Source organism: Archocentrus centrarchus, chromosome 14 (assembly GCF_007364275.1).
Source record: "Archocentrus centrarchus isolate MPI-CPG fArcCen1 chromosome 14, fArcCen1, whole genome shotgun sequence".
Classification (NCBI taxonomy): Eukaryota; Metazoa; Chordata; class Actinopteri; order Cichliformes; family Cichlidae; genus Archocentrus; species Archocentrus centrarchus.
In genome coordinates this window covers 27,929,257-27,946,960 of record NC_044359.1, presented here as the reverse complement: position 1 = coordinate 27,946,960, position 17,704 = coordinate 27,929,257, and the positions used below count along the sequence as shown (strand labels likewise).

Genomic DNA, 17,704 nt, shown 5'->3' with positions numbered 1-17,704 from the left:
TAATAATAAAAATGACTGTCATTTAGACAAATCCTTAAACAAAACTGGCAGACAGCACAAATATATACACAAATTGCTTTTGTCTCACTAAATTACTATCAGCAGATTCTGAAATTGCTGGTGCTGTTCTCATATTGTTCCCCTGCCACTGAGAGTATACCTTGATGGTTCAATGGCTTCTATCTCTCTGGTATACCTCTTCAGGCCATCTCACCATCTATGGAGAAAATCCACACAGACACGGAAAGAGCATGCAAACTCCACAGAGAGGGAGAGGGAGGGGCCTGGGCAGAGATGGAATCAAACCCAGGCCTTCCAGATGGTATTCTAACTGTGAGGCAACAGTGCAAACTACTGTGCCACCATGCTGCCTGGAAAAAAATGAACCATATTATTAATTAATAATAATAAAGAGTGGTCAAATATTCACCTTCAAACTTGTGCACCCAATTCTTGTTTTTCAAAGACATTAAGAATGTATGAGGAACCTCAATGAATGCAGTAAGAGAGAAAGCATCATCGGAAAAATGATGACTGCCTTTGCTGCATCAAAGTGTCAACAGGTTCTACTATGACATTTACTAAGCAACCATTACAGTTTTTCTCAATTGCCAAGACACATTTCTTGAAACCATCCCTCCATGTCTCTAATCTGTAAAGACAAAACTCAATTTTCAAACTACTTTCACGAAACCTCTGACTCTTCTGATAGGTTCTGATCATTTTATAAAACATGGAACAAAGCACGCAACTCTTAATTGTACTTGCAGCAAGGGGAACCGTCCTCTAAGCTCTCTCGGATAAAAGGGACAACAATATAACATAGAAACCAAATTATCAATTTATCAAAACAGAAGCTATGATAATTCATAGCAACCAAAATAAAGTTACATACAACAATTCCAACACTTCCTGCAAAACCAAACTATTGCCTCAAAACAGTTCAAACTGTGCTCAAAAGCAAACAATGTTGTCAGATCAGACCCCGAGTCAATCAAAATGAAAAACACTACTGAACAGTCATTATGCACAACATAGAAAAAAAGAAAACACAACGATCAGATCATAAAGTCTTAAGAAATCACCTGTACTGTTCACAAAAACGCTTTTACAAATACTTTTTCAAATCAAAACTCCTGTTTATCAATTGTAGTATATATATATATATATATATATATATACACACACACACGTACAGTGATCCCTCATCTGTCGCAGGGGTTACGTTCCAGAGACCCCACGCGATAGGTGAAAATCTGCGAAGTAGCGGATATTTATTTTATTATTTATATATATTTTAAGGCTTTATAAAGCCATCCCATACTCATATAAACCTTTCCCACTCTCTTACTACAACTTGAATGATGATGATGTTGAATTATGTAGCAGTGCAAACTGTGTTTTAGCGAGTGAAAATATGTTTGCAAGTTGTGTCTAACTAGGTGAAAAGTGCTTAAGGTTCTGCCAAAAATGTGACCATTTCAATAAATGGGATCAGGGCACTGAGCATTTGGTTCAGACAACAGGGTTTAGTGTTTTGGCAATTGCGAAAAACTGTAAATGTAACAGAAGTGCAGTTTTTAAATTTTAAAACTCTTGAAGAATTTTATGGGTTTTTAACTGGTCAAATTGAATCAGATCAGGGTTTTCTCACAGGGACCTAAATTTCTTATCCACCAAAATGAAGCCCACTGTGATTTCTTTTCACTGTACCTGGTGGGGAAACAACATAGCAGTCTCTAACATTACAAATCTCTTTTATCTAGAGTACCTGTGAAGTAGTCCCTACAGTGACAGACTGCTGTTAATGAAGAGAAACAGTTAATGCAAAGCTTCAGAATTCAAAATAAGCTAAAAAGACTGCTGATTTTTAAAAGCTTAAAAATCTCCCTTGCAAGACTTTCTTTTTCAAACAAGTGATAGGTGCAGCTTAACTAATTGTACAATTAGTTTGTGAATGGTATGTCTAGGCAGCACGGTGGCGCAGTGGTTAGCACTGCTGCCTCACAGTTAGAATAACATCTGGAAGGCCTGGGTTCGATTCCACCTTGGCCCAGGCCTCTCCCTCTCTCTGTGTGGAGTTTGCATGTTCTCCCCGTGCTTGCGTGGGTTTCCTCCGGGTACTCCGGTTTCCTCCCACATTCCAAAGACATGCACTTACTGGGGTTAGGTTAATTGGCTACACTAAATTGCCCATAGGTGTGAATGACAGCGTGAATGTGTGTGTGAAAGGTTGTTTGTCTCTGTGTTGGCCCTGCAACAGGCTGGTGACCTGTTCAGGGTGTACCCCGCCTCTTGCCCTATGACAGCTGGGATAGGCTCCAGCCCCCCCGCGACCCTGAACAGGATGAGCGGAAGTGAATGGATGGATGGATGGATGGTATGTCTAATGAGAAAACTTTCTTGTCCCCACAGAGGCCACCTAAAAGCAGTTGCTTTCCTGGTGGGAGCTGTTGTTGTCCTGGCAGTAACTTTTCTCCATAAAGATAGACTACTTCAAGGAATCATGAGAGATGATGTCATTCAAACAAAGCTGCCCCCCACAACTTCACCTTACATTTATTCCTGGCCAAAGTGTCAACAAAACATGTCTGCTGCCAACATCATGAACTTCAGCTCTCTCCCTGGTCATATACAAGACTTTCTGTACTATCGCCACTGTCGACATTTCCCCATGCTACTAGACATTCCTGATAAGTGTGGAGGACCCGACAGATCTGCAGAAGTCTTTCTTCTACTGGTCATTAAAAGCTCTCCTGTGAACTACGACCGCCGAGAAGTACTGTGCAAAACTTGGGCTGAGGAGAGATTACATAATGGTGTGTGGATCCGAAGGCTCTTCATCTCAGGAACAACCGGTGTTGGTTTTGAGAAAGAGAAACTGAACAAACTCCTTGAAATGGAGCAACGTGAGAATAATGATATTCTCCAGTGGGACTTTAATGAAACATTTTACAACCTCACCTTGAAGCAAATACTCTTCCTCGAATGGATGGAAAGAAACTGTCCACATGTTCACTTCCTGGTAAACGGTGATGATGATGTCTTTGCCAACACAGACAACATGGTTGAGTATCTCCAACACTTTGAAAAAAAAGGTGGAAAGAAGCACCTCTTTACTGGCCATCTGATCCAATATGTTGGCCCCATTCGATCCCCATACAGTTAGTATTATATTCCAGTTCAGGTACAGGAGTCAGACTCTTATCCCCCTTACTGTGGTGGTGGGGGTTTCCTTTTTCTGGCTACACAGCTTTGATTATATACAAAATGTCCCAATCTATCACTCTTCTTCCCATTGATGATGTTTACATGGGAATATGTCTGTCCAAAGCAGGACTTCAACCTGAGTCCCACGCTGGTGTGAGGTTAACAGGACTTTATCTTTCTTCCAGCAAAGCTGATAGCTATGATCCTTGCTATTATAGAGGAACTCTACTCGTTCACAGATTCCTGTCAGCTCACATGTATCTGATGTGGCACCAGATACATGACCCTAGTCTTGAATGCTCTAGCAGTGACTAAAAAAAGTCATGACTTTGGAGTTTTTGGCTTCTTTGATACATAGCCAACCAAGCAGGCAGCCTCGTTTTCCTGATTCTCTCTGTCTTTCTCTGGCTCCAGGGGTCATCGTTGCAGCTTCTCACCCTCTTTACCAAGTACATTCATGACATGTACATTCATGTGTTTGTTGTATTCTTCTCTTTCAGGTGCTGTTTGTTGTGGGGGGTATTTTGGGGGAGGGGTTGTGTGTTTTGTATTTCATTACAGATGCCTGTCGGCTCTGGTGTTGTTGGGCCATGCCATTTAAACTTGTAAATAAACAAATAAAGAAAATAAAAGAAAAACTAACAAGACCTACAATACAATTCCTCTTGGCACAGCAATGGTGTTTGGCACAACAGAGGATGCAGAGGATTCTTCTTTAAGCTGCCGGACAAGACAAGTGTAGAAACAAAAAAACAAAACAAAAAAAACAGCTGTACACTTACAAAATGTACTTTTTTCTTTTTCAATGACTTTGTTTTAAGATGTAAATCACTTCCTAAAAGGTTAAAGTTTATTGTTAGTAGGGAACAAAACAAAACGGGAGGCTAATCCTGAGGAAGAGGGTATACCTTTAACTTTAACCCGTGTGGGTCCATAATCAGATGACGTTATGCAAACAAAAACTTCCCTTCTATGTGTACTCAAGTTATGTTTTTACTTACCAACACTATGTATGAGTGATTTAAATTAATGTTATGGTATTTAGCAAACACATGACTGTATCAGGCCATAGGCTGTTATTTTGTACTTAGAAGAAATGCAGGCTGTACAATAAAGTAATCCCCCATGTCTCCCTTTAAGGTAATTTACAGGTAAATATTGGGTCAGCACGCTGTGATGTGCAACATTATTTTTTCCAGAATAACTGCAGAGTATATAGTATCCAGTGATGGCATAGTAACCTTGAAAAAGGTAATCTGATACCTGATTACTCCTTTGAAAAGTAAATCATTTACTTTTCTGATTACTTCATTTTAGAAGGAACGTAGTTACTTTACAGGTTACTTTATTAGTTACATTCAACAGCTGCTGGTGTTGAGCTAAAAAGTCATCTCCTGCCAAAAATCAATTTCCTGTATTTGCCAAAAATTGCCTGAATTTAAACTGTTGTAAATAAGTTGTTGACCTGTAATCTGTGAAGCATGTGTCAAACATATCTCATGAATGATATCAAGTCATTTGAGTGAGAAACAGCATTTCTATCAGAAGGTAGAATTTGTAATCAGTTTTTGGCAAAGTGACTCTTTCACATTTGTTTTTTTTTTTTGTTTGTTTTTTAAATCAAGGTAAAAACTGTCATTGACATTAAAAATGTCTTTTTAAACAGGAAATCTTGCTAAGAAGGCTGCAGAAATTGCAACAAATATAACATCAAAGTTCTATAAAGATATTTGAAGCCAAAATGCACTGGATTGATTATGCAACAACCTGACAAGGAACTAGGGGAAAACAAGGACCATAAATACACAAAGGAATAATCAGGAAACAGATGGCGATCAATTCAATTCAAATCAATTTTATTTATATAGCGCCAAATCACAACAAACAGTAATCTCAAGGGGCTTTGTATTGTGTGTAAAGACTAAGAATGGCACGATACCACTTTTTTATATCCGATACCGATATTTTACATTTGGATATCGCCGATACCGATACAAATCCGATCTTTTTTGTATTATTTTTAAAAATTGTTTTTAAATGCCTGGATCAATTTTACATAAGTCAACAGTCTCTCACACCACAAAATTGAAATCTTTTAGTTGTCCCACATACAAGACTAAGGACCGGGGGGCAGAGCTTTTCAGGCAGTGGCACCAAAGCTCTGGAACTGTTTACCACTCCATCTCCATTTAGCTGACTCTGTGGCTTCTTTTAAAAAACAGCTGAAAACTTGTTTAACCAGACTTTCTGTTGACTTTATTTTTATTCTTTTGCTTTTAATATGGTAATGTTATGTTTTAACATGGTGTTTTATCTGTTTTTTTTTAATATTGTGTTTTAATTATTGTACAGCACTTTGACTTTTTGTCTGTGTAAAGCACTATATAAATAAACTTTGCTTACTTAGAACAATCGCTCTATCACCTGAATCCTCTTGCTCCTATGTGAGGTGGTGATGCATTGGCTTATGGTATGTTGCAAATTTCAGTAGGGCTGCAACTATTGATTATTTTAGCAATCGAGTATTCTATTGATTATTCCATCGATTATCCGAGTAACTGGATAAGAAATACTTTTTTCGTATTAACAGTTCATCTGCATATTTTAACTTCCGTACTGCAGTTTTTCCCTGTGTGAAACAAACAGGGTGGATGAAGCAGCTACAAAAATCTCTTTTCTTCACTTACTGATCAGTTGATTGAAGGACCTCCAGCTGTTTCTCAGTAAAGGTTTAATGGAGGTTACAGGGAGAAAAGCTTCATCTGGACGCTAGAAAAACATTTCGTCCACTCCATCTGAGCTCACCGGCTCCGCCTCTTTACGCTTGTGCAGACAGACTGCATGTAAAACAGCTGACTGCTGCTATTGTGTTATCAGTGTTTATGTTGAAAAACTAGGGGCTGCGTGAGCGTAATCTTGTAATGCTTTATATTCACAAGCATTTTCGGAAATACATTTCTACTGCAGGTCTATATTTAGTCACTAATCAGGGATTAAAGTATCAAAAATATTATGATGGGGAAGGGGTCCTTCCGGTACTGGACGGTCACTAATGCTAATAGCTGCGCTCACTAGCAGTATGTCCTAGTGATGGGTTGGTCGCGAACGATCCAGCTCTAAGAGCCGGCTCTTTGAAGTGAACGACGGGAGCCGGCTCCTGGTAGTGAGTAGTTTCTTTTTCCTTTTCGTTCATTTCATTTCCCTTTTTTTTTTTTTTTTGTGGAAGCCGCACGTGATTGGTTAAAATGAATGGTAGCATATGATCGTCTATACTGAGCGGGAGGGGAGGGTCCACGGACACACTGCGCAGTGAGTAAACAAACACCAGAGAGGGAGGGGCTCTTGCAAAATGCACTCGGAGACAGGAAAGAGCCAGAGGAAGTTGCGCGTTAGAAGCTACACACGGAACGGTGAGGAAAATGAGTGACGGAAAGCGTAGCAAAGACTGGACACATTTTAACCTTATACCTCCAAACATGTCGAACGAGACACAGCGTACTTCAAAAGTGCCGGCGTTTGCGGACTTCCGGTCACAAATACCGTAATACCACTACATGACTGTGAAGTGTAATTTCTGAGCATTTGAATTTGATAGCACGAATGGTCGCGGAGTTAAGGCCATATGATCAAGTTCCTTTGACCAGCTGACTCTGGTGAGATGCTAGGTCTTAATCAGCTGTCCACGGCTAGTAAGGTCAGGAAACCCACGATTCAGCAGCGATCGCCTGACGTTAAAGGATTATTCTGATAGACAGAGTGTAGACTGCAAATTTAAAATTTGATATCGAGCAGGCTGCACAAACAACCTACATAGGTATACTGTATATGAATTGTTCATCCCTCAGTGTAATTAGAAGAACTAAACAGGGCAGGTCATCAGGCAGGAGAAACAGGATCAACTCCTCAAAGGCCCTTGTTTTTTCTGATTTCCAATCTTTTGTTTTATAATTTGTATTTGGAGCACTCTATTATATGTTGAGTACATAAAGAAATGTTTGATATAGGCCTAATGTATGTTTTTACATTAGTAATTCATTTTACACTTTAAAAAAATAATAAATTAAAATCTAAGGAGCCATTTGGGAGCCGAAAGAGCCGGCTCTTCTTTGGGAGCTGAGCCTAAAGAGCCTACTCTCTGAAAAGAGCCGGAATTCCCATCACTAGTATGTCCGGGAGCTGAAGCAGAGAAAAAAAGTAACAGCTGAAATTCTCAGCACAGTGAGCACAACACACAGACACGACAGAGAGCGGTGGAGGCGGAAAAATGTGTCAGCGATGATCGCTAAGTGTCAAAGGAAATCCGTCGCAGCGATGGAGAACTTTAGATAAATAGGGGTGAAAGTAGTTTTAAATTCTTGCCGGTACTATGACAAAACACACGCACACACACAATATGTGTGTGTACTATTGCCTGCCTGGATAAGGCAGATATTAGAATCAGTTGACAATGTGGAATATATTTTTTGTTTTGAGATGTTTGCACACACTGTACACTAGCACAACTGATGACCACCTCTGCACTTTCTCGCTCTCCACCAATACAAAACTTCTGGAAAGAAATAACCACCAAACTTTCTCAAACCTCAGTCCCCTTGGCTACCACTGTGTTTTGGAGGTGAATGCGCTCTCATGTAGCGTAAATGAAATCTCCGATCATAAGCAGTGTTTTCAAGCTGTGCTGTGTTGTTGAACTTGAGCAGAACAACATGAAACAATTAGTGAATCTCTCTTTGCTTTTAATTGGGATATTTTATAACAAGGACACCGACATTAAGCATAGCGGTGAATGTTTTAACCTGTTAACTGGCCGAACCAAAATCACCTGAAAAAGCTACGCCCTCTTGTTATTATTGGCTCTAGAAAACCCATGTCGTTACCTTTTAACTGACCCTGTCCAGTATGTACATTTTATATGGCAGGCTAGACCCTCCCATTTTGATTGACACTTCATTCGGCCAATCATTTTAAGAAATGGGTTTTCCAGAGCCAATAATAACCAGGGGCCGTCACATAGCCTGCCATATAAAATGCACTACAGCCGTCCTGCTTACGGGGGGGCTAGAGACTCGAGGGTCCGGCATAGCACGAACAGTTCAGAAACAATTTGAAATGAGGAAAAAAGCTCTTTATTAATTGATTAAGTCATATTTTAGACTGCTTATTGCTAGTGGACCTATTGTGACTCAAAGTACGGATGTGACCGGTTATGAATGACGGCTTTACAGCAGACAGCCGCACCAACACAGTACCGGCGCAGAATCTTTTAGTGGTACGCAGTACCGGACCGTACCGGCTTACTTTCACCCCTGTAATCTGAGGAGGGTTTTTTCTAACTCCTGACCCCCTACTCTATTCCAGTAGGTGGTGGTAATGCAGCTCTCAGCTGGTTTGTTCAACCGCAGATCTACAAGAAGAAGACGACGACGACCGAAAACTAATATAGCTAATGTTGGTCGGATCGGATTGCATTTTTTATTTCTTTCCAATATCCGATCCAGTGATTTAGGCCAGGATCGGACCGATACCGATACTGAATATCAGATCGGCGCATCCCTAGTAAAGACCCTACAGAGAAAACCCAACAGTCATAACGACTCCCTATGAGCAAGCATTTGGTGAAAGTGGGAAGGAAAAACTCCCTTTTAACAGGAAGAAACCTCCAGCAGAACCAGGCTCAGGGAGGGGCAGTCATCTGTCGTGACCGGTTGGGCTGAGAGTAGAGAGACAGGACGAAAGATGTGCTGTGGAAGAGAGCCAGAGATAATAACAATTAATGATTAAATGCAGAGTGGAGTATAAACAACGTAATAATGTGAATGAAAAGAAACAGTGCATTATGGGAACCCCCAGCAGCCTAGGCCTATAACAACATAACTAAGGGATGGTTCAGGGTCACCTGATCCAGCCATAACTATAAGCTTGATCAAAAAGGAAACTTTTAAGCCTAATCTTAAAAACAGAGAGGGTGTCTGTCTCCCGAATCCAAGCTGGGAGCTGCTTCCACAGAAGAGGGGCCTGAAAGCTGAAGGCTCTGCCTCCCATTCTACTCTTAAGTATCCTAGGAAGTAAGCTAGCAGTCTGAGAGCAAATTGCTCTATTGGGGTGATATGGTACTATGAGGTCTTTGAGATAAGATGGGGCTTGATTATTCAAGACCTTGTATGTGAGGAGAAGGATTTTAAATTCTATTCTAGATTTAACAGGGAGCCAATGAAGAGAAGCCAATATGGGAGAAATCTGCTCTCTCTTTCTAGTCCCTGTCAGTACTCTAGCTGCAGCATTTTGGATCAGCTGAAGGCTTTTCAGGGAGATTTTACGACAGCCAGATAATAATGAATAACAATAGTCCATATAGATCCATATAGATAAATAGACCACAGCTGAACATGATTACTGAGACAAGACAAGGGGAAGCAAAACAGAACACAACACACAGGGACGAGAAGACTATTGCTGTGTCTTTCTGTCATGTGAGATATGCGTGTTCAGAAGACATCCCTTGTATGGCAGGCCGTTTTAACATAAAATCCGTTTGTCTGACTATCCATAATTACATTTCAGATATCTAAAACTGCATTTTGACTAGACAAAACTACATTTTGACTATCCAGAATGGTAATTTAAGATATCCGCAATTACATTCTGACTAGTAAGAATAATAATTCAAGATATCTTCAATTATATTTTGACAAGTCAAAATTCCTTTCAAGATATCTCAAATGACATCACCGGATTCGTCATTTGACGGGTCACACATCCGTAATTACAATTTAAGATCTCAAACGTAATTATGACTAGTCAAAATTTTTTTTTAGATATTTGAATTTAACGATTGCGTGAAGGCCCTCTTGTGCTGTACTGAGCTGTCCAAACAATTGCCTGTGTAGAATTTCAGGTGGCTGAAATGGTGCTGGCTGTTATGGACAAAATTGTAATAAAATGCAACAATATAGAAAGAGCTCCTCAGTTTGGGATATGCGGAGAGCGTATGGCAGGCCGTTTTAACATAAAATCCGATTCACCACACTTACATTCCAGATATCTGAAATTGATTTATGACTAGATGTATTAGTAAATTGAGATTATTCTGTCCTCGCACAAGCGTTCTGGACCATGCTAGACAGATAGCTGACAAAAAAGACTTCAGGCGTTGATAACGTTTTCATCTTTTATGTAAAACTGAAAAAATAAATACAAAAAAGATATGCATCAACATTTTGCAAACTTTACATGCATATTTTGCCTTTTAAATAAACACACGAATTAAAGAAAGAATGTGTCAACCTTGTCGACCCATTTCTGCTCACACAATCGGCTACAGACGTCTGTTAGCAATCAAAGTATCTCTTATTAGCATTAGCTTGCATGTATAGCTGTTAAGGCAGCTAGAAACACATTTAGCTAATTTATGGCTAACACAGAAACATTATGAACAGCAACATAACAGCTCGGTTATTTCTCATCAAAACAACGTTCAGATACAATAACATTTAGTTAACTTACGGACAAAGATACTCTAAGGCTTAAAAACGCTGAAAACACTGTCTCTCTGCCATGCTGTGAGAGTCCATGCTCGACTGACTGACTTTCTGACACAAAAACGAAACCTAACTCAAATCCAGCCACAAGGGGGTAGTAAATCAACAGAATACAGGCTTTTCTATATAAACATTTCTCAGTATCACAATACACTCCCCGTCTGGTATATTAATAAATATACCACTCTTTTTTTTTTTTTTTTTAAACATTAGTTTCAGCTTCAGACAAAAGTACTATTACATCAGTAACAGGCCTAAGATATGTTTTAATGGTACCTTGTTTTATGATTTTAACCTCAACTTTTCTCACTCTGTTGTCCTCACTGGGAATGGCCTTCACTACAATCCCAATTGGCCACTCATTGCGTTTTACTTGACTGTCTTTCAATAGAATAATATCACCCTGTTTGACGTTTCGCTTCTCTCCCTTCCACTTTTGCCTTGTTTGCAGTGTAGCAAGATACTCTTGCCGCCATCTTTTCCAAAAGTGATCCGCTAGACCTTGCACTTGCCGCCACTGGGCTTTGTAAAGGTCCTTGAGTTCAAAGTCTCCAGGAGGTGTTGGGACAGCACCAGCCTTCTGCGTTAAAAGCATTGCAGGAGAAAGAACCTCAGGCGCTTCAGGATCGTTTGAAACAGGAACTAAAGGCCTGGCGTTCATTATGGCCATGACCTCTGCCATAAGGGTGACCAAAACCTCATGTGTGAGGCGGGTGGTTGAGGTTTGCAGCAACAAGCCATCAAGGATGCGTCGAACGAGCCCAATCATCCTCTCCCACACTCCTCCCATGTGAGATGAATGTGGGGCGTTGAATGTCCAGGTGCAGCTTTGGTCCCTTAGATAGGCTTTGATCTCCGGGCCTTGAGTGTCGATTTGCAACTCTTTACAGGCTCCAATGAAGTTTGTTCCTTGGTCTGACCGTAAGTGTTTGACAGGTCCTCTGATCGACAGGAAACGGCGTAAGGCATTTATAAAACTCGAAGTTGACATTGCCTCTATGACCTCTATATGGACGGCCCTGGTGCTCAGACAGGTAAACATTACAGCCCACCTTTTACAATCAATGTTATTTGCCCTTGTGCGATGGGACTTGACATTCCAGGGCCCAAAAACATCCAGGCCTACATGAGTAAAGGGCGGGTCAACTGCAAGCCTGTCGGAGGGCAAGCTAGCCATTTTCTGCCCTTCTAGGCGACCTCTAAGTCTCCTACATGTGACACATTTGTGGAGTGTGCTGGAAATTAGTCTCTTGCCACCAACAATCCATAGTCCTGCTGAGCGCAGAGCACCTTCAGTGAACTGCCTGCCTTGGTGAGCTACTTGGCTGTGGTAATGTCTAACTAAGAGAACAGCTACATGATGATCACCTGGAATTATCAAGGGGTGTTTCTCCACGTCTGCAAGATCTGCTGCCTGTAAGCGTCCTCCAACCTTTAACAACCCACCATCAATAAAGGGGTCGAGCTTTCCAAGAGGACTGCGTGGGGGGATGTCTTTTCCTCTTTTAAGGCTTTCAATCTCTTCTTTGTAAGTCTCAGTTTGAACACACTGGATGATTGCTGTCTTTGCTTGTGAGATTTCTGTAGCATTTACAAGATTGCAACTGTGCCAACCTTTACAGGTGCTTGAAGCTTTAGAGAATGACTTAGTAATGTGAATGAGTGATGTGATTGCTCTCACCAGAGACTTCCAGCTTGAGAAACGCGCAAACCTGTGAGATCCAAGCTCCTTTTCCTCTGTTTTTGTCGCTAAGCAAATCACTTGAGGACGAATTTCAACATCCATTGAGGGCTGCACAAGGTCAAAAGTCTCTTTGCTCTGTTCTGGATCTCTTGGCTCAGTGTCAGATAGTGTGAGAAACTGAGGCCCAGAGAGCCAGGTGGTCTGTTGCAGTTGAGCTGCCAATACAGCTCTAGTCCCATGATCCGCAGGGTTCTGGTCAGTAGTGACATAATGCCACTGATTTGGTTTGGTAGACCTGTGAATCTGAGCAACTCTGTTAGCCACATACACGTAGAATCTCCGGGTGACATTGTGTATGTAGCCTAGAACTATTCGGCTGTCTGTATAAAAGTTTACTGCATGAAACTCAATGTCACTTTCATCTATGATCACTTGGGCCAACTCCACTGCTAATACAGCTGCACATAATTCCAAGCGTGGGATAGTGTGCGCGGATGAGGGTGCTAGCTTGGATTTGCCCATGATAAATCCAACATAACATTGGCTACCAGTGGCAATGACCCTGAGGTATGCTGCAGCTGCTATTGCTTTTGTTGAAGCATCTGAGAAGATGCATAGTTCCCTTCTCTGAGCATGTGATGATGAAACTGGAACAAATGGTCTGTGGATTTGGAGCTCCTCAAGAGCGGTAAGTGAATCAGTCCACCTTAACCACTCTGCCTCCCGGTCTACCGGTAAAGGTTCATCCCAGTCCTGCTGTCCAACTGTTAACTCTCTGTACAATGCCTTTCCCTGGATCGTAACCGGAGCAGCAAATCCAAGGGGATCATAAAGGCTGTTGACAACAGAGAGTATTCCTCTGCGGGTAAAGGGCTTATTGTCTTTAGCAACGCGAAATGTGAAACAGTCATTTTCCAGGTTCCAGCTAACCCCAAGGCTTCGCTGAAGAGGTAGAGGGTCAACATCCAAATCCAAATCTTTGAGATCTGCTGCTCTTTCTTCTGGGGGAAATGCATTCATCACGAGTGACATTCGAGGCTATTTTGTGGAGCCTTATATTTGACTCTGCCATCATGTTTCTTGCTCGTGTTAAGAGTTCAATGGCTTCACCTTCACTGCGCACAGAGGCCAGTCCATCATCCACATAGAAGTTGCGCAAGACAAACTGTTTTGTGTTGGAGCCATACTCTTCTTCTCCAAGTTCAACTGCCCGTCTTAGACCATAGATTGCAATAGCCGGGGAAGGACTGTTTCCAAAAACCGGCACCTTCATGCGAAACTCCATGATTTCCTTGCTAAGGTCATTATCTTGGAACCACAGAAACCGGAGATAATTTCTGTGGCTTTCTTTGACTCTGAAGCAGTAAAACATCTGCTCAACATCTACGGTGACTGCAACTTGTTCCTGCCTAAAGCGCAATAGAACCCCGAGCAGTGTGTTGTTTAAGTCAGGCCCACTAAGTAGAACGTCATTTAGGGAAATACCCTTGAATGAGGCACTTGAGTCAAACACAACTCGTATTTTGCCTGGTTTCTGGGGGTGGTACACTCCAAATGTGGGTAGGTACCAGCATTCTTCCCCTGGTTTGAGTGGTGGTGCCTCTTCTGCCTGGTCATTATCAAAGATTTTCTGCATGAATTCAGTGAATTGCTCTTTCATGTCTTTTCTTTTCTCTAGCGTCCGTAACAGAACAGTGAGACGCTTCAAGGCCTGTTCTCTGTTGTTGGGAAGTAGAGGACGTGGTGTACGGAATGGTAGTGGCGCCACCCAGTGATTGTCATTATCCATGTAAACCTCTCTGTCCATAATTTCAAGAAAGATCTTGTCCTCAATAGACAAGGCTGTTTTGTCATCATCAGGGTTTCTTTGGAAAACATTAAGCCCCAGGTTGTCTGTTACCTTGGGTGGAGCTGTTTGTATGATGTCCGATGCATGATCTATAGATTGCTGGATGGGAGCACTAAACTTCTCTTTTACATGGATTGCACTTGGACATGGCTCAAGAAAGGAAGTGCGCCCATTGTTTAGCACATTTGTTTTGTAGACATTGACCTTTGTTCGTTTGTGTGCCCCTCCAAGGCACACCTCGCCTACAATGACCCACCCCAAATCTAACCGCTGGGCATATGGTGTGTTGTATGGACCATTGTACTGTTCACGTACTTTGTGCACACTCAGCACATCTCTCCCCAATAAGAGAAGGATGGGCGTTTCTGGCTCAATCGGTGGTATTTCACCTGCAACAGGAGCTAGGTGAGGGAAATGTTGCACAATGTCAGGCGTAGGAATTTCTGAGCGATCATCTGGCATAGTGTTGCATTCCAAAAGAGGTGGGAGTGCTACATGAGTCTTTCCATCTAACGACGACACAACAAAATTGTGAGCTTTCCTTCCTGTTGCCTCCTTTATTCCTGCACAGGTTCTTAGAGTATAAGTGGAGGACACTGCATTAATGCCAAAGAGATCAAAGAAGGCTGACTTGGCAAGAGATCGGTTGCTTTGGTCATCTAAGACAACATAAATTTTTTGTGCTTTATCAGGACAGTTAACAGGGTACACGTTCACTAAAGAGATTTTTGAACATGACCTGAGTCCATGAACTGTGTCACAGATTTCTGTACATTTTGAAGTGACTTCCAGAGATGGGCTATTTTCTTGCTCCCCGCCATGCTCTTGCCTTGTCGCTTCAACGTCTGTAACCCAAGGAGCTGGGCCAGGATGTAAAGCAGTAAGGTGCTTGTCGCTATTGCACTCTTTGCACTTCACGGCAACTTTACAGTCTTTGGCCAAGTGCTTAGTGGATGCGCAACAACGAAAACAGATAGAGTTTTCTCTTAGATAAGCTTTTCTCTCATCTAAGTGTCTGACTCTAAACCCCCGACACTTTGCTAAGGGGTGTGGCTTACTGTGAATAGGGCACCGCTCAGCTGGCTCCTCTAATTTCTTTTCTGACACACTATTGTTGACCGCAGGTGCAATTGCAACTTCAGTTTTTCTCACTGACACTGTTTTGTAATTGTTGTGTCTTAATGGTTTCTCTGGCTTTACATGGGTTGCAGTACTGCATGTAGAGAACGCAAAACTTGGATCATTACGGGTTTTTGCTTGACCATATATGAAGCTTACAAAGTAGCTGAAGGGTGGAAAGGGAACATTATGTTCTTCCTTGTACTTAGAGCCCTGTGTAATCCAGCGCTCTTGTAAGCCATAGGGAAGCTTTTCCACAATCGGGTTAACCCCCCTTGCCGTGTCAAGATAGGCTAAACCTGGTAACTTTCCACCTGATTTAGCTGACTGAACCTCCATTAAAATATCTCCCAGTTCTCTAAGACGCTGGTTGTCTTTGTTAGATATTTTTGGAAAAGTCTCTAGTTTTAGCAGAAGTGCATTCTCTATGATCTCAGGAGAGCCATATGTATCATCTAGCCTTTGCCACACCATAGCTACACCTGATGTTGGATTGTGGACATGCACTGACCTGATACGCATGGCTTGTGGAGATGAGTTTGGACCGAGCCACTTTATCAGCAGGTCAAGTTCTTCACGTGCTGTTAAGTTGAGCTCTCCAGTAATGTCTTGGAAAGATGTTTTCCAGGCCCAGTAATTTTCTGGACGGTCATCAAATTTCAGCAGTCCAGAGCTTACCATCTCCCTTCTAACAAGATATTTGGTGAGATCCATTGTTTGTGCTAGTTCACATGGGTAATCTCTCAGACTGGATGTGTGAGACATTGGGGCAGGAACCCTAAGTGGGTAGCCTCTGTTTTGTGTCCCAGGCATTCCTTCGTCATCGATGTGGAGCTTAGCTAAATGGGAGTCCTGGTCATGAGTTGGATACCACTGAATCGGATCGGGGCATGCTCGTTGTGCACTCATGGGTATGGCAGGTGACTCCTGTGAGACCGGAGCTTGCTGCTGAGCGTTTGGTGTCACGTAGTGGGCCTGCACATACTCGTTTGTGCGTTGAGTGCGATCCTCAGGATATATCTGGGTCATTTCTTCCAGTGGAGTAGACTCTATTGCTGCTGCAGCTTCATAAACTGCTGCTTCTGCTGAGGCTGCTTTAGCGCTCCTGTTTACTTTTAGGACATACAGATTTGCTTCCAACTCTGCTTTGCGCTGTTCTGCTTCAGCTAACATTTTTCGATTTTCAGCTTCAATGCGGGCCTTTTCTTTCATCATCTCCGCTTCTTGTGCTGCATACCTGGCTTCTACCAGGGCCGCCTCTGCTTTAGCTTTTGCCTTGGTAGCTGCTGCACTGGCTGAGGACCTACTTGATCTCCCAGATGACTTGGACCCTGCAATTTGTGACACGACCTCAAAATCTCCGGTTTGGTCTGCTTGCCTTTGTTGGTCCATGATGTTCTTGTCTTGGCTGCAGTGTGTGGTCGACAGTGAATCTGGTTCTAGCCCGCCGTGTAACTGTCCTTTTACTATTCTGTCCTCGCACAAGCGTTCTGGACCATGCTAGACAGATAGCTGACAAAAAAGACTTCAGGCGTTGATAACGTTTTCATCTTTTATGTAAAACTGAAAAAATAAATATAAAAAAGATATGCATCAACATTTTGCAAACTTTACATGCATATTTTGCCTTTTAAATAAACACACGAATTAAAGAAAGAATGTGTCAACCTTGTCGACCCATTTCTGCTCACACAATCGGCTACAGACGTCTGTTAGCAATCAAAGTATCTCTTATTAGCATTAGCTTGCATGTATAGCTGTTAAGGCAGCTAGAAACACATTTAGCTAATTTATGGCTAACACAGAAACATTATGAACAGCAACATAACAGCTCGGTTATTTCTCATCAAAACAACGTTCAGATACAATAACATTTAGTTAACTTACGGACAAAGATACTCCAAGGCTTAAAAACGCTGAAAACACTGTCTCTCTGCCATGCTGTGAGAGTCCATGCTCGACTGACTGACTTTCTGACACAAAAACGAAACCTAACTCAAATCCAGCCACAAGGGGGTAGTAAATCAACAGAATACAGGCTTTTCTATATAAACATTTCTCAGTATCACAATACAGAGATATCTCTAATTATGTTTTGACTAGACAAAATACCTATTTGAGATATCTCTAATTACATTCGGACTAGTCGAAATGACGGCAGATTTACCATTCATTTGTATGGCGGCTTCAATTCAAGATATCTTCAATGAATTACTGACTATCTGAAACTCACATTTCAGATATCTACAATTAAATTGTGACTAGTCATAAAGTTAATTCAAGATATCTTGTTTTTTATTCTGA

The 17,704-nt window shown here is 41.7% G+C and overlaps 1 long non-coding RNA gene and 1 pseudogene across 1 annotated transcript; one reads left to right on the top strand and one right to left on the bottom strand.

Annotated features, from left to right (window-relative positions):
• The first annotated feature begins 2,506 nt into the window (after positions 1–2,506).
• Positions 2,507–3,525, top strand: LOC115791483 (N-acetyllactosaminide beta-1,3-N-acetylglucosaminyltransferase 3 pseudogene; annotated as a pseudogene).
• A 12,902-nt stretch (positions 3,526–16,427) lies between these two features.
• LOC115791432 (uncharacterized) lies at positions 16,428–17,418 on the bottom strand. The gene is made up of 3 exons (XR_004020948.1): positions 17,288–17,418; positions 17,069–17,109; positions 16,428–16,963 (listed from the first exon to the last, which is right to left on the bottom strand). It is a non-coding gene; the product is annotated as an uncharacterized LOC115791432 (long non-coding RNA).
• Positions 17,419–17,704: the final 286 nt, after the last annotated feature.